Here is a 21,864-nt window from a genome sequence, read left to right as displayed (position 1 = left end):
TCGAAAGTCCGAAGTTCCTGGAATCTGGAGCCTAGGGTGTTGGAACTCGAGGCGATAGGCGAACTTGTTTTGAGATTGGAGAAAAGGAGTAAGGCCTTGGTCTCTTTATAAGAGGTTGAATACCAGGAGCCCTCCCCGTAACCGTTTGGGACTCGCCTTTAATCGAGAAAACATGCTAACGAGCACGATTGGGTTACCCACGTCCGTATTGATGAGAATCCCGTAAATAAAGGGGACACGATCTCTGCTTTGACAAGACGTGCCAAGGAAACCGCCTCGCAAAACACACTGAGGTGGAGAAGTGAAAACGATTCGAATAAATGCTTGGCCGTAGTGTGATGTCACGCTGCGGAATATGTCAGCAGATTAGATTTGTGTTAATATTATTCTCTCTATGGCAATATGTGGAAGCTTATTTTGCAGAGCTGGACACTACTCTTGGTGTTTACAAACTTTTATGAAGAATTTGGAGGAGGAACCCGCCTTGCAATGCCGAAGACAATCTGCGCGCCGGACTCATCGTCATTGAAGCCTGGTTCAGGGGCTACTGAGGGAGTCCTGGATTAGGGGGTGTTCGGGTAGCCGGACTATACCTTCAGCCGGACTCCAGGACTATGAAGATACAAGATTGAAGACTCCGTCCCGTGTCCGGATGGGACTTTCCTTGGCGTGGAAGGCAAGCTTGGCGACGCGGATATTCAAGATCTCCTACCATTATAACCGACTTTGTGTAAGTGTAACCCTCTCCGGTGTCTATATAAACCGGAAGGTTTTAGTCCGTAGGACAACTTCATCATACAACAATCATACCATAGGCTAGCTTTTAGGGTTTAGCCTCCTTGATCTCGTGGTAGATCTACTCTTGTACTACCCATATCATCAATATTAATCAAGCAGGACGTAGGGTTTTACCTCCATCAAGAGGGCCCGAACCTGGGTAAAACATTGTGTCCCTTGTCTCCTGTTACCATCCGGCCTAGACGTACAGTTCGGGACCCCGTACCCGAGATTCGCCGGTTTTCACACCGACACACGCCATGTAGAGTCCCATCCGGACACGAGACGAAGTCTTCAATCTTGTATCTTCATAGTCTAACAGTCCGGCCAATGGAGATAGTCCGGCTATCCGGAGACCCCCTAATCCAGGACTCCCATAGTAGCCCCTGAACCAGGCTTCAATGGCGACGAGTCCGGCGCGCAGTTGTCTTCGGCATTGCAAAGCGGGTTCCTTCTCCGAATACATCACAGAAGAATTTGAATACGAGGATAGTGTCCGACCCTGCAAAATAAGTTCCACATTCCACCGTAGAGAGAATAATGTTTTTGCAGATCTAATTTGGTAGCTTATTTTAGCAACACGACGTTACATCATGGCCCGATGATTATTCGAACCGTTTCTTTTAACCAGCCTCACACATAACGCGAGGCAGTTTTTCGACACGTCTTGTCAAAGCAGAGATCATGTCCCCTTATTACGGGATTCTCATCAATATGGGCGTGGGTAACCCAACCGCGCCATCAATTGCGGCGCTTGGGGGATAAGTGAGTTTTACCAGGCAAGTGGGGACGCTTAATTTTTTCCACCCATATAAAGGGATAGGGATTCACCTTTCTATCCACGCCTTCTTCCTCCTCTGCTCATCCGCTCCGGCACACTCGAGCTCTAGCACCCAAGCTCTGACTTCCATCTCAACCTTCTCCAACCATGTCCGGAGCGGGAGGCAAGTGGATGGTCTCCTCCGTCATGGAGGGAGACGTCAAGAAACTGAGGAGAGCCGGATACCTGCCCGACGACATCGCGCACCGGCTCCCAGATGAGGGACAGCTCTTCCCCACCCCCGAGCCCCATGAGAGGGTGGTATTCCTCACCCATTTCCTCCGCGGACTAGGATTCCCTCTCCATCCCTTCGTCCGGGGGCTCATGTTTTATTATGGCCTGGATTTCCACGATCTGGCCCCGAACTTCATCCTCAACATCTCGGCGTTTATCGTCATGTGCGAGGCCTTCCTCCGCATCAAGCCCCACTTCGGCTTATGGCTGAAGACCTTCAATGTCAAGTCGAAGGTAGTGAGCGGCCGCCAGGCGGAGTGGGGAGGCGCCATGGTGGGCAAGATGCCCAACATCACATGGATCGAGGGCACCTTCGTGGATACCATGAAGGGGTGGCAATCGGGGTGGTTCTATATCACCGAGCCGCGTGACCCCGCATGGGTAGCGGCCCCCGAGTTCTGATCTGGCATCCCCATGCGGCTCACCTCCTGGAAAGAGAAGGGCCTGTCCTGGGGTAATTCAAAAGAGCTGACCGGACTCCAGTCATGTATTCAGAACATGGTGGACAAGAAGCTCAAGCTTGTCAACATAGTCCAGGTTATGCTCGTCCGCCGGATACTCCCGTGCCAACAACGGGAGTTTACCTTGTGGGAGTTCAATCCGACGCAGCACCGAACTCTGAACAGGCTCTTCGATACGACTCATGAAGATGCTTGGAGGGTCCTGTTCAAGAGCGCCGAGGTCCCTCCCCCCATTACTGAGGATCGCAGATTCAGCGCGAAGCGCCACGCCGGTGCGGTAAGTTGTTTTACCTTTTACAGGATATTTGTTTTCTATATATATTGGCTCTATGCGGGATCTAAACTCCCGTAATTTTGACAGGACTGGCAGAAGATGGCCGGACAGATCGACTATCCGGCTCCCTTGCCTGAAGGCCCCGCAGACGCTCTTCTGACGAAGATGCTGACTCTAGCCCCTTATAAGGTGCAGGAGAAGACCAAGAAGGCCAAGGGAGCTCGAAAGAGTTCCCGACGCCAGGTGTCGTCGGACTCACCGTCCGATGAGTCTAGGGCGCACTCTTCCCCCGAAGACGAGGAAGAGGAAGAAGAGGCTCCCCCACCGACTGGGGGAGACAAGAAAAGGAAGGCCGCCCCAGCTGGGGAGGCCGGAGGGTCCAAGAAGGGAAGGACGCTCCTTCCGGACATCTCCACCGCCGCCGACGAAAGTGAAGACGAGTGGTTGCCCAGGGCCAAGCCCAGGGGAGATCGTAAGTATTCGGATATCAAAGTGACCCATAGGATTCCTTTGTCGCATTGCTTTCCCTAACGCCGAACTCAATTGTGCAGGCTGCCCCGAGCCAATATCGAGGTATCCTCAGACGGCTCCCTGGGCTCGTCGGATATGGATAGCGATCCAGTCCCGACCGCCACCTCCCCTCATCCTGCCGACGACGCCGAGGTGTTGTCCCAAGAGGTACCGGATCGAGGGGAGATAGTCTTGAAGGCGCCTGAAGGCGACCTTCTGGACTCCGGGAGCAGAGAGGACGGGCCCCCTGAGAGCTCCGAGTTTGGCCCTCAGCCGAACCCCGTGCCGGAACCTCCAGCGGTTCCGGGCTCGGGCATGCTGTCTCCTTCTAAGAGGGGTGATACGCCTGTGCCGGTGACCTCTGTCCATCCAGAGGTGCCAGATAATATGTTGGAAGCGCTTCGTAGCGCTTCCATCAAGGAGGAGCACCGCACTATCATGAGTGCGGTGATCCAGAAGGTTCAGTCCGCCAAGAGCGGATTGACTGAAGCCTATACTAGCCTTCTAACAGGCTTTGTGGTAAGTGTTTTAAAATGTAGAAGGAATATTACCGCATAGACAGTAGCCCCTGATGCTTTGTTCGGTGTTCACAAGGAAAAGCCGAACAGGGGATCAAATAATATCGCAGGAGTCTAATATGAGTATGCCAATATGCATATGCAGGCTTCGCTGCTGGCGTCCGCCGCACTAACTGCGGAGGTCGCCGTACTGAAGGAGGCCCTCGAGGGGTCCCAGAAAGAGCTCGGCCTTGCTAAGAGGTACCTCGAGGAGAACAAGGGTAAGTAATACCCCGTCTATAGATGAGAAAAAGGACGCGGTTGCTAAATGACAGGATCGTTGTATGTTTGCCAGGGGCCACGACCGAGGTGGCGACCCTGAAGCAAGTGCTATCCCAGGTCGAAGAGAAGGCGGCCCAGGAGCGCACCGAGCGAGAGAGGCATGAGGCGCGGGTGGGCGAGGTGCAGCAAGAGCTCCAGGCTCTCGTGACGAAGCACGAGGCGTTGGAGCTTGACTTGAAGACGCGAGAGTCTGAGCTTGCCACGGCCCGTGAGAGCGCGAAGAGTGCCAAGGCCGAGGCCTAGAAGGCCCTTCAGGAGATCGACGCGATGAAGAAGATAGCGGCGGGTAAGGCTTTCTATATGCAAAGCAAGCATGTAAAAGTAAATTATCGATTACTTACCCGGATCCGGAGCTCTTTAGGAGCATTCACAGATTTGCCCCGCAGTGTGTCTGATGCCGCACACTTTTACCAGGCCGAGGACAGGAGCTCGACGGAGAAGCTGTTCTGGTCTCAGTATGCTAAGGCCGAACATCCGGTGCCGATGAGCGACCAGCTGAAGCAGATGGCCGAGCTACATAAGGTGGCCGATCAGGCCATGAAGGGCTTCATAGTCCGGTTGTGGCCTGGCGATGCCCTTCCGAACAGCTTCTTCGGCCTGGTGAGGCAGCTTGTGGATGCCTGTCCACGGCTAGAGGTCGTCAAGCGATCCGTCTGCATTGAAGGTGCACGCTTGGCCTTCGCCCATGTAAAAATGCAGTGGGTCAAGCTAGACGCCATGAAGCTGATCAAGGAGGGGCCGCAGGAGGGCAAGGAGCACCGCCACCCCGAGATGTACTACGAGGGTGTTCTGTCGGGCGCCCGTCTTATCGCGGATGAGTGTTCACAAAATGTAATATTTGAATGAGACTTGCTCGTTTTGTCCTGTATGTATGAAAACTTGTATCGTATTCGCTATGCAATGCTTGTGTGAATTTAAAATATTACCTTCTATTTGGCTGTTTATCCAATCTGAGAGATGGCTAGTCCTCGGCTTCTGCCCCCATGCCACGAGTGCTGGGGTGTTCGGGATAAACCTGAGCACTCTTGTTCCCATGCTTGGGTCCTTCGAGGGAGGTGCTCAGCACAACGAACAAGGCAACCGGACTAATAATGCTTTATCACTCTCACTTAGCCATAGAATTCTATAATTTTAAATTTCGGCGAAGCCCCTGGTATTCGGAAGGCCGAATTCGGGGCGCAATACACGCCTGTAAGCCAGACGGAGCTGGCCCCTCGCCCTAAGCGGTATAAGTCTTTAGGGACTCGAAAAACCTCGCCGAACAGCGACCAGTCTCTCCCCTTATCATGACAGTCAGTTTTAGCTTTCTCTACTGAGGTGCTCGGCCCGGCAGAACCGGGGCACAATCGCAGTTCTCCTAGCGCTACCTTAGCCGATAGAGCGGAACGTAAGGTACCAAAAAATAGGAGCCGGGCAAACCCAACATTTGACCAAAGACATGATTCGGAGCTCATGCATATAATGCTATAAGTTCGGGGTGCCGCACTTGTGAAAGTGTTCAGACTTTTCACACCATATTGTGGGTACGCAAGCCCCTGGTGCATTGGCCGCACCAGAGTGTACGGTTGCAAGGCATCATTAATGAACACACACACACACACACACACACATATAACAAAAATGCAATAATAGTCGTAATGTCATGCATTGTGTATTAAAAAATTGCATTAAAGCAGAGTGATACAGATAGTGCAATAAGCAAAAGAGTAGGACTATGTCCCTTCCAAGGGCGAGCTGAGGAATGATATGAAATCTGTAATCCACCTGGGAATTCCATAGTTGTCTGCCTCCTTGGTTGCTGTATCATGTGTTCGGCAATAGAGCGGCCGGACAGTGTTTCCAGAGATTAAAGTCCTGAAAAAAGAAAAATAGCCAAACGGGAAGCCCCTAGTGCGGTTTAGGCCGCATTTTGGGCCGTGCCGCAGTTGTGCCCCCCTACCCACCTGTGCCCATGGTATTTTTAATGCATAATTATGTACGCGCGACATGAATAATGCTTTTGGGCTGGGATTGGGGTAGGGGTCGTATTGCTACGCGAGCTCAGATCGCGCCAGGCGGTCTGTTTGCCGATTGCCCCAGGCGCGCTTGAAGGTGTCCGGGCTTTGAAACACCAAACTGGTAGATTGCCTTGAGAGGCTTCTTTGCGCTTCTGCTGCAAGGGCCACGGTGTGGTCCTCTGTTCGGAGAGAGCGCTCTGTGTTTCCATTGACTGTGATAACTCCACAAGGTCCTGGCATCTTGAGCTTGAGGTATGCATAGTGTGGTACCGCATTGAATCTAGCGAATGCGGTTCGTCCAAGCAGCGCGTGATAACCACTGCGGAACGGGACTATATCGAAGATTAACTCTTCGCTTCGGAAGTTATCCGGGGATCCGAAGACCACTTCCAGTGTTTTTGTGGGTTTGATCCTTGAGGGGTCTATACCCATTTTGCGCACTGTGTCCTGATAAAGCATGTTCAGGCTGCTGCCACCATCCATAAGGACTCGAGTGAGGTGAAATCCTTTGATGATTGGGTCTAAGACCAGTGCGGCGAATCCGCCATGACAGATACTAGTGTGGTGGTCCCTGCGATCGAAGGTGATCGGACAGGAGGACCAAGGGTTGAACTTTGGGGCGACTAGCTCCAACGCATATACGTCCCTGAGCGCACGCTTCCGCTCCGGGGATGTGGGTTGCGTATATCATGTTCACTGTCCGCACTTGCGGGAGAAACCTTTTCTGTCCTCCAGTGTGCGGCTGCCGGGGTTCTTCCTCGTCATCGCTATGCGGCCCCTTGTCCTTGTTTTTGGCAATTAACTTGCCGGCCTGCTTGAACACCCAACAATCCCTGTTGGTGTGATTGACTGGCTTGTCTGGGGTGCCGTGTATTTGGCATGAGCAATCGAGTATACGGTCCAAGCTGGACAGACCCGGCGTACTTTGTTTGAACGGCTTTTCCGCTGACCGGGTTTAGAGCCTTTGAATCCGGCATTGACTGCCGTATCCTCAGTACTTTCGCCATTAATGCGGCGCTTATGCTTGTTGCGACGTGACCTGCTATTGCCGTCCTTGGTATCTAAGGTACCATGGTTCTTGGATATGTTATTATTGTGAGCCAACCGGCTGTCTTCTCCCGCACAAAAGCGGGTCATGAGCATCGTGAGGGCTGCCATAGATTTCGGCTTTTCCTGACCAAGGTGCCGGGCTAGCCACTTGTCTCGGATGTTGTGCTTGAAAGCCTCTAAGGCCTCCGCATCCGGACAGTCGACGATTTGATTTTTCTTTGTAAGAAACCGAGTCCAGAATTGCCTGGCTGACTCTTCTGGCTGCTGAATTATGTGGCTCAAGTCATCGGTGTCTGGTGGTCACACATAAGTGCCCTGAAAGTTGTCGAGGAATGCGGCTTCCAGATCTTCCCAAGAGCTGATGGAGTCCGCTGGCAAGCTATTAAGCCAATGCCGCGCTGGTCCTTTGAGTTTTAGTGGGAGGTACTTGATGGCATGTAAGTCATCACCGCAGGCCATGTTGATGTGGAGGAGGAAGTCCTCAATCCATACCGCGGGGTTTGTAGTGCCGTCGTATGATTCAATGTTTACAGGTTTGAAACCATCTGGGAATTGATGTTCCATTACTTCGTCTGTGAAGCATAAGGGGTGTGCGGCGCGTCTGTATTGGGCTATATCGCGACATAGCTCGAATGGGTCCTGCCCGCTATGTTCAGCCCGGCCGGATCTGCTTTTATTGTATCCGGCGTGACGTTTATCGTCTCGTAGAGTGGTGCGCCCTCGTGATCCGTAGATCGATCTTGAATGCTTTGTTTTTTCCTCCAATATGTCTCGCAGGTCTGGCGTATCTCCCCATGCCTTTTTATTTGAACGGCGTTGGGGTGGAGGCTGAGCTTTTGGCTGGAATGCCTCTCTATCGCGGCCACGAGGTGGCCGATCAGCCGTTTCATACGCTTCTTCCTCCAGTCAGGGAAGTAACATGCGCCTTGGATAACTCTTGGAGGGACGCTCGAGTTTATATTACTCGGCTGCGAGGACTTCAGTCCATTTGTCAGCTAGTCGATCTTGATCAGCTTGAAGCTGCTGCTGCTTTTTCTTCAGGCTATTTGTCGTGGCCATAAGCCTGCGCTTGAAGCGCTCTTGTTTGACGGGATCCTCTGGTACGGCGAATTCATCGTCGCCGAGGCTTGCCTCGTCTTCGGAGGGGGGCATGTAATTGTCATCCTCCTCCTCTCCGCCAGTCGCTCTCTCAGGAGAGCTAGCTCCTTCCTCCTCCTGCTCTAAATCTTGCTAGAGGGGATTGTTGTTGTCTTCAGTGCTATCCGGAGTGTTATTATCTCCTGTGCCGGTATCACCACTTTTGCTTTGCCGGGACTTAGAGTGGCGCCTCTGACGTTGGCGCTTGGGTTGCTTCTTGGAGGGGTCATCCTCCATTATCTCGTCACCATTGCCTTCATTGGGTGTATCCACCATGTATATGTCATACGACGAGGTGGATGTCTAGTGCCCTGTAGGTGCTGGTTCATGTTCGTCTCCTATATCGTCGTCCATACCGTCGATGTCTTCGGAGTCGAAGTCGAGCATGTCGGTTAAATCATCGACCGTGGCTACAAAGTGGGTGGTGGGTGGGCGTCGAATTTCTTCGTCGTCCGCATCCCAGTCCTGTTGGCCATAATCCGGCCAGGCTCTCCTGACAAAGAGAGAGACCTTACTGAGTTCAGAATGTCGCCGAAGGGCGAGTGCTGAAAGATATCTGCGGCGGTGAATTCCATGATCGGCGCCCACTCGGATTTGATTGGCAGGGGCGCGGATGGTTCGGGGTCCGGAAGAGAGTCCGGCACCTTGGAGTCACGGGCTGCGCAGAGGATTATGCTGGTGTTTGGCTCGATCGCCGTTGAGACTGCAGCCCCTTAGGCGGTGTCTAGCCACCCATCCTCGATTGGCGCAGTTGGCTCCGAGCTAAGGGTCGGAGCTGATGTGGGCGCGGCCTCTGGAGTATCGTACGGTGGCAGAGCTAGGTCATACCCATCGCAACAGTGTGGCACACCCGGCTGTGGCTCGAATCTGTCGAAGATCAAGTCTCCGCGGATGTCAGCCGTGTAGTTCAAACTTCCAAATCTGACCTGATGGCCAGGGGTGTAACTTTCAATCTGCTCCACATGGCCAAGCGAATTAGCCCGCAGTGCAAAGCCGCCGAATACGAAGATTTGTCCAGGGAGAAAAGTCTCACCCTGGACGGTATCGTTATCGATGATAGTAGGAGCCATCAAGCCTAACGGTGACGACACGGAGGAACTCTCAATGAAAGCACCAATGTCGGTGTCAAAACCGGCGGATCTCGGGTAGGGGGTCCCGAACTGTGCGTCTAGGCCGGATGGTAACAGGAGGCAAGGGACACGAAGTTTTACCCAGGTTCGGGCCCTCTTGATGGAGGTAAAACCCTACGTCCTGCTTGATTGATATTGATGATATGGATGTTACAAGAGTAGATCTACCACGAGATCAGAGAGGCTAAACCCTAGAAGCTAGCCTATGGTATGATTGTATGTTATGATTGTTGTCCTATGGACTAAAACCCTTCGGTTTATATAGACACCGGAGAGGGTTAGGGTTACACAAGGTCAGTTACAAACGAGGAGATATCCATATACGTATTGCCTAGCTTGCCTTCCACGCCAAGTAGAGTCCTATCCGGACACGAGACGAAGTCTTCAACCTTGCATCTTCATAGTCTAACAGTCCGGTCAATGGAGATAGTCCGGCTATCCGGAGACCCCCTAATCCAGGATTCCCACACTTCCCTAGAAAGAAAATAAAATTACCATATGAATCTATTATGAGAGCCACTTATGGATTGCCTACCAAAGATGGCAATACCTAGATCTATTATGCCTAGCTAGGAGCGTTAAACGATAGCGCAGGTTGGGAGGCAACCCAACTTTATTTTTATTCCTTGCTTTTTTCTCCTGTTTAGTAATAAATACATTATTTAGCCTCTGTTTTGGTTGTGTTTTTTGTGTGTTTAATTAGTGTTTGTGCCAAGTAGAACCGTTGGGAAGACTTGGGTTAAGTCTTGTTGAACTTGATGTAAAAAACAGAAACTTTAGCGCTCACGAGAACTGCTGTCATTTTTATTTGAAGAGTGCTATTTAGTTAATTCTTTTTAGGTGATTAATAGATAAATTCCTCACGTCCGGCAATTTAATTTAGAATTTTTGGGGTTCCAGATCTTGTGCTAGCTACAGATTACTACAGACCGTTCTGTTTTTGACAGATTCTGTTTTTCGTGTGTTGTTTGCTTATTTTGATGAATCTATGGCTAGTAAAATAGTTTATAATTCATAGAGAAGTTGGAATACAGTAGGTATAACACCCATATAAATAAAGAATGAGTTCATTACAGTACCTTCAAGTGGTCTTTTGTTTTCTTTCGCTAACGGAGCTCACGAGTTTTCTACTTTAAGTTTTGTGTTGTGAAGTTTTCAAGTTTTGGGTAAAGATTTGATGGATTATGGAACAAGGAGTGGCAAGAGCCTAAGCTTGGGGATGACCATGGCACCCCCAAGATAATCTAAGGACTCCTAAAAGCCAAAGCTTGGGGATGCCCCGGAAGGCATCCCCTCTTTTTCGTCTACTTCTATCGGTAACTTTACTTGGAGCTATACTTTTATTCACCACATGATATGTGTTTTGATTGGAGCGTCTTTTATGATTTGAGTCTTTTCTTATTAGTTTACCAGAATCATCCTTTCTCTACACACCTTTTGAGAGAGCCATACATAATTTGGAATTTGATAGAATACTCTATATGCTTCACTTATATCTTTTGAGTTATATAATTTTGCTCTAGTGCTTCACTTATATCTTTTAGAGCACGGTGGTGGATTTGTTTTATAGAAACTATTGATCTCTCATGCTTCACTTAGATTATTTTGAGAGTCTTAATAGCATGGTAATTTGCTTAATAATAATATGCGTGGTATTCAAGATTTGTAAAACTTTCTTTTGAGTGCGTTGAATACTAAGAAAAAAATTGATGCTTGATAATTGTTTTGAGATATGAGGATGGTGATATTAGAGTCATGCTAGTTGAGTAGTTGTGAATTTGAGAAATGCTTGTGTTAAAGTTTGTGATTCCCGTAGCATGCACGTATGGTGAACCGTTATGTGATGAAGTTGGAGCATGATTTATTTATTGATTGTCTTCCGTATGAGTGGCGGTCGGGGACGAGCGATGGTCTTTTCCTACCAATCTACCCCCCTAGGAGCATGCGCGTAATACTTTGCTTTGATGACTTCTAGATTTTTGCAATAAGTATATGAGTTCTTTATGACTAATGTTGAGTCCATGGATTATACACACTCTGACCCTTCCACCCTTGCTAGCCTCTCTAATACCGCGCACTTTCCGCCGGTATCATACACCCACAAAATACCTTCCTCAAAACAGCCACCATACCTACCTATCATGGCATTTCCATAGCCATTCCGAGATATATTGCCATGCAACCTTCCACCATTCCGTTCATTATGACACGCTCCATCATTGTCATATTGCTTGCATGATCATGAAGTTGACATCGTATTTGTGGCAAAGCCACCATTCATAATTCTTTCATACATGTCACTCTTGATTCATTGCATATCCCGGTACACCGCCCGAGGCATTCATATAGAGTCATATTTTGTTCTAAGTATCGAGTTGTAATTGTTGAGTTGTAAGAAAAATAAAAGTGTGATGATCATCATTTTTAGAGCATTGTCCCAAGTGAGGAAAGGATGATGGAGACTATGATTCCCCCACAAGTCGGGATAAGACTCCGGACGAAAAAAAGAGGCCATAAAAAAAGAGAAGGCCCAAACAAAAAAATGAGAGAAAAAGAGAGAAGGGACAATGTTACTATCCTTTTACCACACTTGTGCTACAAAGTAGCACCATGATCTTCATGATAGAGAGTCTCTCATTATGTCACTTTCATATACTAGTGGGAATTTTTCATTATAAAACTTGGCTTGTATATTCCAATGACGGGCTTCCTCAAAATGCCCTAGGTCTTCGTGAGCAAGCGAGTTGGATGCACACCCACTTAGTTTCTTTTGAGCTTTCATATACTTTGATATCCCTACTCACTCACATTGATATCTATTGATGGGCATCTCCATAGCCTGTTGATACGCCTAGTTGATGTGAGACTATCTTCTCCCTTTTTGTCTTCTCCACAACCACCATTCTATTCCACATATAGTGCTATATCCATGGCTCCCGCTCATGTATTGCGTGAAGATTGAAAAAGTTTTGAAAATTTCAAAAGTATGAAACAATTGCTTGGCTTCTCATCGGGGTTGCGCATGATTTAAATACTTTGTGTATTGAAGATAGAGCATAGCCATACTATATGATTTTGTTGGGATAGCTTTCTTTGGCCATGTTATTTTGAGAAGACATAATTGCTTTGTTAGTATGCTTGAAGTATTATTATTTTTATGTCAACATGAACTTTTGTCTTGAATCTTTTGAATCTGAATATTCATACCACAATTAAGAAGATTTACATTGAAATTATGCCAAGTAGCACTCCGCATCAAAAATTCTATTTTTATCATTTACCTACTCGAGGACGAGCAAGAATTATGCTTGGGGATGCTTGATACGTCTCAAACGTATCTATAATTTTTTATTCTTCCATGCTATATTATCTTTTGTTTTGGACATTATTGGGCTTTATTATCCACTTTTATATTATTTTTGGGACTAACCTATTTACCGGAGGTCAAGCCCAGAATTGCTGTTTTTTTGCCTGTTTTAGGGTTTCGAAGAAAAGGAATATCAAACGGAGTCCAAACGGAATGAAACCTTCGGCAACGTGATTTTCTCATCAGATAAGATCCAGGAGACTTGGACCCTCCGTCAAGAAAGCCACGAGGCGGTCACGAGGGTGGAGGGCGCCCCCCCTGCCTCGTGGGCCCCTCGAAGCTCCACCAACGTACTTCTTCCTCCTATATATATCCACATACCCCCAAACGATCAGATACGAAGCCAAAAACCTAATTCCACCGCCGCAACTTTCTGTATCCACGAGATCCCATCTTGGGGCCTATTCCAGAGCTCCGCCGGAGGGGGCATCGATCACAATGGGCTTCTACATCATCATCCAAGCCTCTCCTATGAAGTGTGAGTAGTTTACTTCAGACCTACGGGTCCATAGTTAGTAGCTAGATGGCTTCTTCTCTCTTTTTGGATCTCAATACAATGTTCTCCCCCTCTCTCGTGGAGATCTATTCGATGTAATCTTCTTTTTGCGGTGTGTTTGTTGAGGCCGATGAATTGTGTGTTTATGATCAAGTCTATCTATGAATAATATTTGAATCTTCTCAGAATTCTTTTATGTATGATTGGTTATATTTGCAAGTCTCTTCGAATTATCAGTTTGGTTTGGCCTACTAGATTGGTTGTTCTTGCCATGGGAGAAGTGCTTAGCTTTGGGTTCGATCTTACGGTGTCCTTTCCCAGTGACAGAAGGGGCAGCAAGGCACGTATTGTATCGTTGCCATCGAGGATAACAAGATGTTTTTTTTATCATATTGCATGAAACTATCCCTCTACATCATGTCATCTTGCTTAAGGCGTTACTCTGTTTTTAACTTAATACTCTAGATGCATGCTGGATAGCGGTCGATGAGTGGACTAATAGTAGTAGATGCAGAATCGTTTCGGTCTACTTTTCTCGGACGTGATGCCTATATACATGATCATACCTAGATATTCTCATAACTATGCTCAATTTTGTCAATTGCTCAACAGTAATTTGTTCACCCACCGTAGAATATTTATGCTCTTGAGAGAAGCCACTAGTGAAACCTATGGCCCCCGGGTCTCTTTATCATCATACCAATCTCCATCGCTTTATTATTGCTTTGCTTTTACTTTGGTTTTACTTTTTACTTTGCATCTCTATACCAAAAATATTATTTATTATCTCTATTAGATCTCACTTTCGTAAGTGACCGTGAAGGGATTGACAACCCCTAAGCGCGTTGGTTGCGTTGAGCTATTGTTTTTGTGTAGGTACGAGGGACTTGTGCGTAGCCTCCTACTGGATTGATACCTTGGTTCAACTGAGGGAAATACTTACGCTACTTTGCTGCATCATCCCTTCCTCTTCGGGGAAATCCAATGCAGTGCTCAAGAGGTAGCAACCACGAGGTAGGAGGGCGCGCCCCCAACCTCGTGGTCCCCACGGAGCTCCATAGACGTACTTCTTTCGCCTATATATACTCTTGTACCCTAAAAACATCGAGGAGAGCCACGAAACCACTTTTCCACCGCCGCAACCTTCCGTACCCATGAGATCCCATCTGGGGCCTTTTCCTGCGATCTGCCGAAGGTGGAATCAATCACGGAGGGCTTCTACATCAACACCATAGCCTCTCCGATGAAGCATGAGTAGTTTACCACAGACCTTCGGGTCCATAGTTATTAGCTAGATGGCTTCTTCTCTCACTTTGATTCTCAATAAGAAGTTCTCCTCGATGTTCTTAGAGATCTATTTCATGTAATACTCTTTTGCGGTGTGTTTGCCGAGATCCGATGAATTATGGATTTATGATCAAGATTATCTATGAATATTATTTGGTTCTTCTCTGAATTCTTATATGCATGATTTGTTATATTTGCAAGTCTCTTCGAATTATCAGTTTAGTTTGGCCTACTAGACTGACCTTTCTTGCAATGGGAGAAGTGCTTAGCTTTGGGTTCAATCTTGCGGTGTCCTTTCCCAATGACATTAGGGGCAGCAAGGCATGTATTGTATTGTTGCCATTGAGGATAAAAAGATGGGGTTTATATCATATTGCTTGAGTTTATCCCTCTACATCATGTCATCTTGCCTAATGCATTACTCTGTTCTTATGAACTTAATACTCTAGATGCATGCTGGATAGCGGTCGATGTGTGGAGTAATAGCAGAAGATGCAGAATCGTTTCGATCTACTTGACACGGACGTGTTGCCTATAATCATAATCATTGCCTAGATATTCTCATAACTATGCTCTCTTCTATCAATTGCTCGACAGTAATTTGTTTACCCACCGTAATTTATGCTATCTCGAGAGAAGCCACTAGTGAAACCTATGCCTCCGGGTCTCTTTCTTATTATATTGCATCTCTTTTATTTACATCACATCTTGTTTCATTATTTTGCAATCTTTACTTTCCAATCTATACAACAAAAATACCAAAAATATTTATCTTATAATCTTTGTCAGATCTAACTTTTGCAAGTGGCTGCGAAGGGATTGACAACCCCTTTATCGCGTTGGTTGCAAGGTTCTTGATTGTTTGTCCAGGTACTAGGTGAGTTGAGCGTTGTCTCCTACTGGATTGATACCTTGGTTCTCAAAACCGAGGGAAATACTTATGCGACTTTGCTGCATCACCCTTTCCTCTTCAAGGGAAAACCAACACGTGCTCAAGAGGTAGCAAGAAGGACTTCTCGCGCCGTTGCCGGGGAGATCTACACACAAGTCAAGACATACCAAGTACCCATCATAAACTCCTCTCCCTCGCATTACATTATTTTCCATTTGCCTCTCGTTTTCCTCTCCCCCACTTCTAAAATGATTTTCAAAAACCTTTGCCTTTTCTTCGCCCTTCTTCTGTTCGATCTTTTGTTTGCTTGTGTTACCATGTACCTTATTTTTGCTTGCATCTTTGCTTGCTAAAGTTTATGGATCCTCATCCACTTGCTAATTTCTTTAAGAGATCCAATTATGATGAACCTATTGCTAGTGAGTTGAGTGCACTAGATTATCTTTATGAGGTTTTGCTTGAAATTCGTGAATCTGAAAATTGTGATGAAGTACTTTATGAAGCGATTCACGATAGATCTTTGAATAAAAAGCATGATTGCAATGATTTTATTATAAATTCTATTGATTTAAATTGTGCTAATAATATGCAAAACCCTAAGCTTGGGGATGCTAGTTTTGCTATGTCCTCTACTTGTTGCAATGATCATGATTGGGGTGATAGTGCTTCTTATGATCTTGAAAATTTATTTAAGCCCCATGATGAATATGAGATTGATAATAATGTTTTCAATAATGTTGAAAGTGGTTTTGGAAGAGTGTTGACTTTAGATCCCACATATTTGGAGAATATTCAATCTTATGATTTTTTTGATAAAAGTGGGTTCGGAGAGGTCATGACTTTATTTTATGATGATCCCACTATTTTGGAAGAGTGTCAACTTCGCATGCATGTGGATCGTGTTGAAAATATTTTATGTGATAGCTATTTTTTTGAATTTCCTTATGATCCCACATGTAATTATTATAAGAGAGGAAAATATGGTTGTAGAATTTTACATGTTGCTAAATTACCTCTTGTTAGGTTGAGATTGCTATTGTTTCTTTCCTCTTCCTTGCATATGCTAGTTTTTGCTTGCTATGATAATTTGTTTGCCTATAAGATGCCTATGCATAGGAAGTATGTTAGACTTAGAGGTGTTTTTAACATGCTATATGATGCTCTCTTTTTGTTTCAATTGCTATGTTTCATGTGAGCATCATTAAATTATCAATGCCTAACTAAGGGCGTTCAACGATAGCGCTTGTTGGGAGGCAACCCAATTTTATTTATGTTCCTTGCCTTTTGTTCCTGTTTAGAAATAAATAATTCATCTAGCCTCTGTTATGATTGTATTTTTTATGTTTTAATTAGTGTTTGTGCCAAGTAAAGCCTTTAGGAACTTCTTGGGTGATTGTTGTTTGATCTTTTTGAAAAAAAACAGAAAGTATGCGCTCATGAAAATAATTACTATTTTTTACCAGAGAGCGATAAAATACCAATTGCAACTGTAGTATATCTATATACAAATTATTTAGATCTTCGTAATTTTGCAGAATTTTTGGAGTTGCCGAAGTATTCGAACTATCCAGATTGCTACAGACTGTTCTGTTTTTGACAGATTCTGTTTTTCATGTGTTGTTTGCTTATTTTGATGAATCTATGGCTAGTACCGTGGGGTATGAACCATAGAGAAATTGGAATACATTAGGTTTAACACCAATATAAATAAAGAATGAGTTCATTACAGTACCTTAGAGTGGTGATTTATTTTCTTATACTAACGGAGCTCATGAGATTTTCTGTTGAAGTTTTGTGTTGTGAAGTTTTCAAGTTTTTGGGTAAAGATTTGATGGATTTTGGAACAAGGAGTGGCAAGAGCCTAAGCTTGGTGATGCCCAAGTCACTCCAAGGTAAAATTCAAGGACAACCAAAATCCTAATCTTGGGTATGCCCCGGAAGGCATCCCCTCTTTCGTCTTAGTCTATCGGTAACTTTACTTGAGGCTATATTTTTATTCACCACATGATATGTGTTTTGCTTGGCGCGTCTTGTATGATTTGAGTCTTTGCTTTTTAGTTTACCACAATCATCCTTGCTGTACACACCTTTTGGGAGAGACACTCATGAATCGGAATTTATTAGAATACTCTATGTGCTTCACTTATATCTTTTGAGCTAGATAATTTTGCTCTACTGCTTCACTTATATCTTTTTAGAGGACGGTGGTGGTTTTATTTTATAGACATTATTGATCTCTCATGCTTCACTTATATTAATTTGAGAGTCTTTTATAATAACATGGTAATTTGCTTTGGGTATAAAATTAGTCCTAATATGATGGGCATCCAAGATGGGTATAATAAAAAATTTCATATAAAGTGCATTGAATACTATGAGAAGTTTGATTCCTTATGATTGTTTTGAGATATGAAGATGGTGATATTAGAGTTATGCTAGTTGAGTAGTTGTGAATTTGAGAGATACTTGTGTTAAAGTTTGTGACTCCCATAACATGCACGTATGGTGAACCGTTATGTGATGAAGTCGGAGCCTGATTTATTTATTGATTGTCTTCCTTATGAGTGGCGGTCAGGGATGAGCGATGGTCTTTTCCTACCAATCTATCCCCCTAGGAGCATGCTCTTAGTACTTCATTTCGATAACTAATAGATTTTTGCAATAAGTATGTGATTTCTTTATGACTAATGTTGAATCCATGGATTATACACACTCTCATCCTTCCACCATTGCTAGCCTCTCTAGTACCGTGCAACTTCCGCCGGTATCATAAACCCATCATTTTCCTCAAAACAGCCACCATACCACCTATTATGGCATTTCCATAGCCATTCCGAGATATATTGCCATGCAACTTTCCACTGTTCCGTTTATTATGACACGCTCCATCATTGTCATATTGCTTTGCATGATCATGTAGTTGACATCGTACTTGTGGCAAAGCCACCTTCATAATTCTTTCATACATGTCACTCTTGATTTATTGCACATCCCGGTACACCGCCGGAGGCATTCACATAGAGTCATATTTTGTTCTAAGTATTGAGTTGTAATTCTTGAGATGTTAGTAAATAAAAGTGTGGTGATCTTCCTTTTTACAGCATTGTCCCAGTGAGTAAAGGATGATGGAGACTATGATTCCCCCACAAGTCAGGATGAGACTTCGGACGAAAAAAGAGGCCATAAAAAAAGAGAAAGGCCCAAATAAAAAAATGAGAGAAAAAGAGAGAAGGGGCAATGCTAATATCCTTTTACCACACTTGTGCTTCAAAATAGCACCATGATCTTCATGTTAGAGAATCTCCTATTTTGTCACTTTCATATACTAGTGGGACTTTTTCATTATATAACTTGGCTTGTATATTCCAATGATGGGCTTCCTCAAAATGCCCTTGGTCTTCGTGAGCAAGCAATTTGGATGCACACCCACTTAGTTTCTTGTTGAGCTTTCATACACTTATAGCTCTAGTGCATCTGTTGCATGGCAATCCCTTCTCACTCACATTGATATCTATTGATGGGCATCTCCATAGCCCGTTCATACGCCTAGTTGATGTGAGACTATCTTCTCCTTTTTGTCTTCTCCACAACCACCATTCTATTCCACCTATAGTACTATGTCCATGGCTCACGCTCATGTATTGCGTGAAGATTGAAAAAGTTTGAGAACATCAAAGTATGAAACAATTGCTTGGCTTGTCATCGGGGTTGTGCATTGCCGGGGTTGCTGATCCACGGGCACCTATGGGACCGGCGGACCGGGTCCCTTTCGGTTCGGCGGGGGCGGAGGTCGCGCAAAGAGCAGATCGAGGCGGAGCACGCGAGCGGTTTACCCAGGTTCGGGCCGCACGGATGCGTAAAACCCTACTCCTGCTTTGTGGTTTTGTATTGATTTCTAGCTCGGGAGCGCGGGGTGCTACAGTACACACCGGCGGCTGGCAGGACCGAGCGTGAGTGTTCGAAGTGGCTCCCCTCCCTCCTCGTTGCATACGGGCCTCCTTTTATATGCTCAAGGGGTTACCGACATGGCAACGGGGGTAAAGGGCAAAAATGGAAAGGTGCTGTGGTAGGTACAGCTACCTGCTACAGTGTTATCATACCTAACCCTGGCGGCAGGGGACAAGGGCATTAATTGCCCGTCTGTGTCGCCTAAACAGTACCGAAAGGGACCGCTAGGGACGCCACCGTTTGCCACGATGGTTATCTTGTCAGCGCCTGCTTGCCACCTCGCGCCCCTAGCTGCACGGCCTCCTGCCACGTGTGCTTGGGAGGGTCCCAGGGCGACACGTTGGCAGGTGAGCTGGAGCGCGGGCACGAAGTGGGGGTTTCCCGCGGCAAGCTCCTTGCCGCGGTCGTCGTCTTGTCGTATTCGGGAGCTTGTCGCTCACCAGGCCTTGCCGGACCGCGCGGCGCGTCGCGGCAAGTTCCTTGAGATGCCTTGAGTGGCCTTCCCGGCAAGCTCCTCTTGCCGGGGTCTTGTCTTCTTCCCGGCCAGCTCCTCTTGCCGGGGCCTTGGTTGGCCTTCCCGGCAAGCTCCTCTTGCCGGGGCCTTGGTTTTAGTACTTTGTTCTTGAATGGTCTTCAAAGTAGCCGCGGAGGGTCTTGGCGGTCGCTCGGCAAGCCTTGCCGCGGGATGCTGCGACTGCCCGTGCACAAGTTCGGGATACTAGGGTACCCCTACTCTAGTACACCGACAGGAGCCCCCGGGCCTGGGCCTTACACGGTGCCGAGCGCTGTTGGGCCAGGCCCAAAACAGTGCACGGGCACGCGCGGCCTAGGTCACGCCGCATATCTCTCTGCTCCCACCGCGCACGCCCGGAACGGCACGCGTCAAACGCGGCGTCGTGGGTGACGTGGGCGGCGTGCGCGGGGCTAAGCCCCGCGAGCATGCGTCAGGCCATGATGAAGGGGACGGTTCACACCCTCCTCCCTAAACGGAGGTAGGCGTGGGGGCGTTGTGCATTTACTGGATGGGGCCGGTGCGCGGTTTTCGAGGCGTCCACTCCCCGTGATCATGGGGTGGGGCGAGGCCGCCTCATCCGTCGCCTCGGCTCTGCATCCCCGCCACGCGGCTCCCATGCGCTTGGGGTCGCGGACGGTGGAAGTGGGAATCTGGGCCGTCGCGAGCAGAGGCAGCGGGTCGGCCCCGGCTCCCTGCTCTTCCCGTGCCTTGATTCGCCGAGCGGGGTGGCCGAGCCCCCACCTCGCTCCTTTATAAAGAGCGGGAGGGGAGCACAGAAGCCCGCACTCTCTCATCTCCTCCTTTCTTCAGCTTCTGCTCCCCTTTCTCTCATTCGCCATGGAGAAAGGGAACCCTGGCCCTTCATCGGTGGCGGCGAGGGTCGCCGCCAGACAGCGCACCTCTCCCTCTCCCGTGCCCGTGGTGGCAGAGCCAGCCATAAGGGGAAGAGGGAGGGGGCGAGGTCATGGACGAGGTCGAGGACGAGGTCGAGGCGCTCGGGGAAGAGGCGGACGGGGCGGCGCGCCAGCTTCGCCTCCGCCGACGGTTCCTCCCCCCACGGCGGTCCATATAGGGGACGACCCTTGCGAGTTCTTCGTCAGGCTGCGTTGGGCGCCTCGTCGTCGCCTCCGGCTTCCATCTCCGTTTGCGAGCGCGATGGAGTTGGACCCGCCCGAGACACTGAGACTGCAGATGAGGGGCTGTGGGATCAGCGGCACGCGAGTCCGCGTTGTATTCCCAGCCCCTAATGTGATGTATCTTAATCGAGGGTGGAAGACGTTCGCCCGTATCCACAGCTTGATGGAGGGGCTCACCCTCCATTTTAAGTTGATGGAGGGCGATCTCCTCTCCGTCAAGGTCTTCGGGTGCTTCCGCACTCGGGCGAAGTGCTGCGTGGACAGCTCCTCCGATAGCGAAGGCTCCTCCTCGAGCGATAGTGACGAGGAGGAGAGCGACAGCGACGATGAGGGTAACGGGCGGCGGGATGGCGGGTCCGACTAGGTGTCGGGCGCCGTTTCGCGCGGCACCGGCGACCCCATCATCCGTGTCGCCGGCTACTTGAACTCCCCGGGGTCGTCTCCTTGGGCGGCTGGCGTAGGGAGGCTGCGGAAGGGGAAGAGGGCTGGCGACAAGGCCGTCAAGCCGGAGTACGAGGGCGTGGTGCCCTCGATAGCGTGCTGACGTCCTGCCGCCCCGTCTTCGAGCCCCGCTTCCGGCGCCGCCATCACCGTCCAGCCTTCAGGCGGCCCCCGGGATGTTCTCTTGGTGTCTTCTGGCACCCGTAGCTCGCCTAGGCGCCTCTTTTGCCATTTTCGCCTCCTTGACCTACCTCCTGAAGAGAGGGACAGGAAAGGGATTACGGGCATCTTATCTTTTTAATTTGTAAGCCTTCGGGCCTTAGCTGCATTTAGAACTTGTAGTCCTCTCTTTCATGTTTTTCATCCTCTATGGACTGTACCTGAGTGGGATGTTTTTTAATGAAAAGGGGATGCTTGCCGGGTTATTTGTCTCGCGGGTTGAACCCACGCCAAGGAGCAAATCCTTGGTATCCCTCGGATAGACATTACGTCTCCCGGCAACAGGCCCTGCCGCCTTCCCACGTCGCTCGACCTTTCTCACGCCTTTGACGGAG

This window comes from Triticum urartu, chromosome 7A, assembly GCF_056163025.1.
Source record: "Triticum urartu cultivar PI428250 chromosome 7A, HENAU_Tu73, whole genome shotgun sequence".
Classification (NCBI taxonomy): Eukaryota; Viridiplantae; Streptophyta; class Magnoliopsida; order Poales; family Poaceae; genus Triticum; species Triticum urartu.
The sequence above is the reverse complement of the archived record's forward strand: the minus strand, read 5'-3'. Positions refer to the sequence as shown.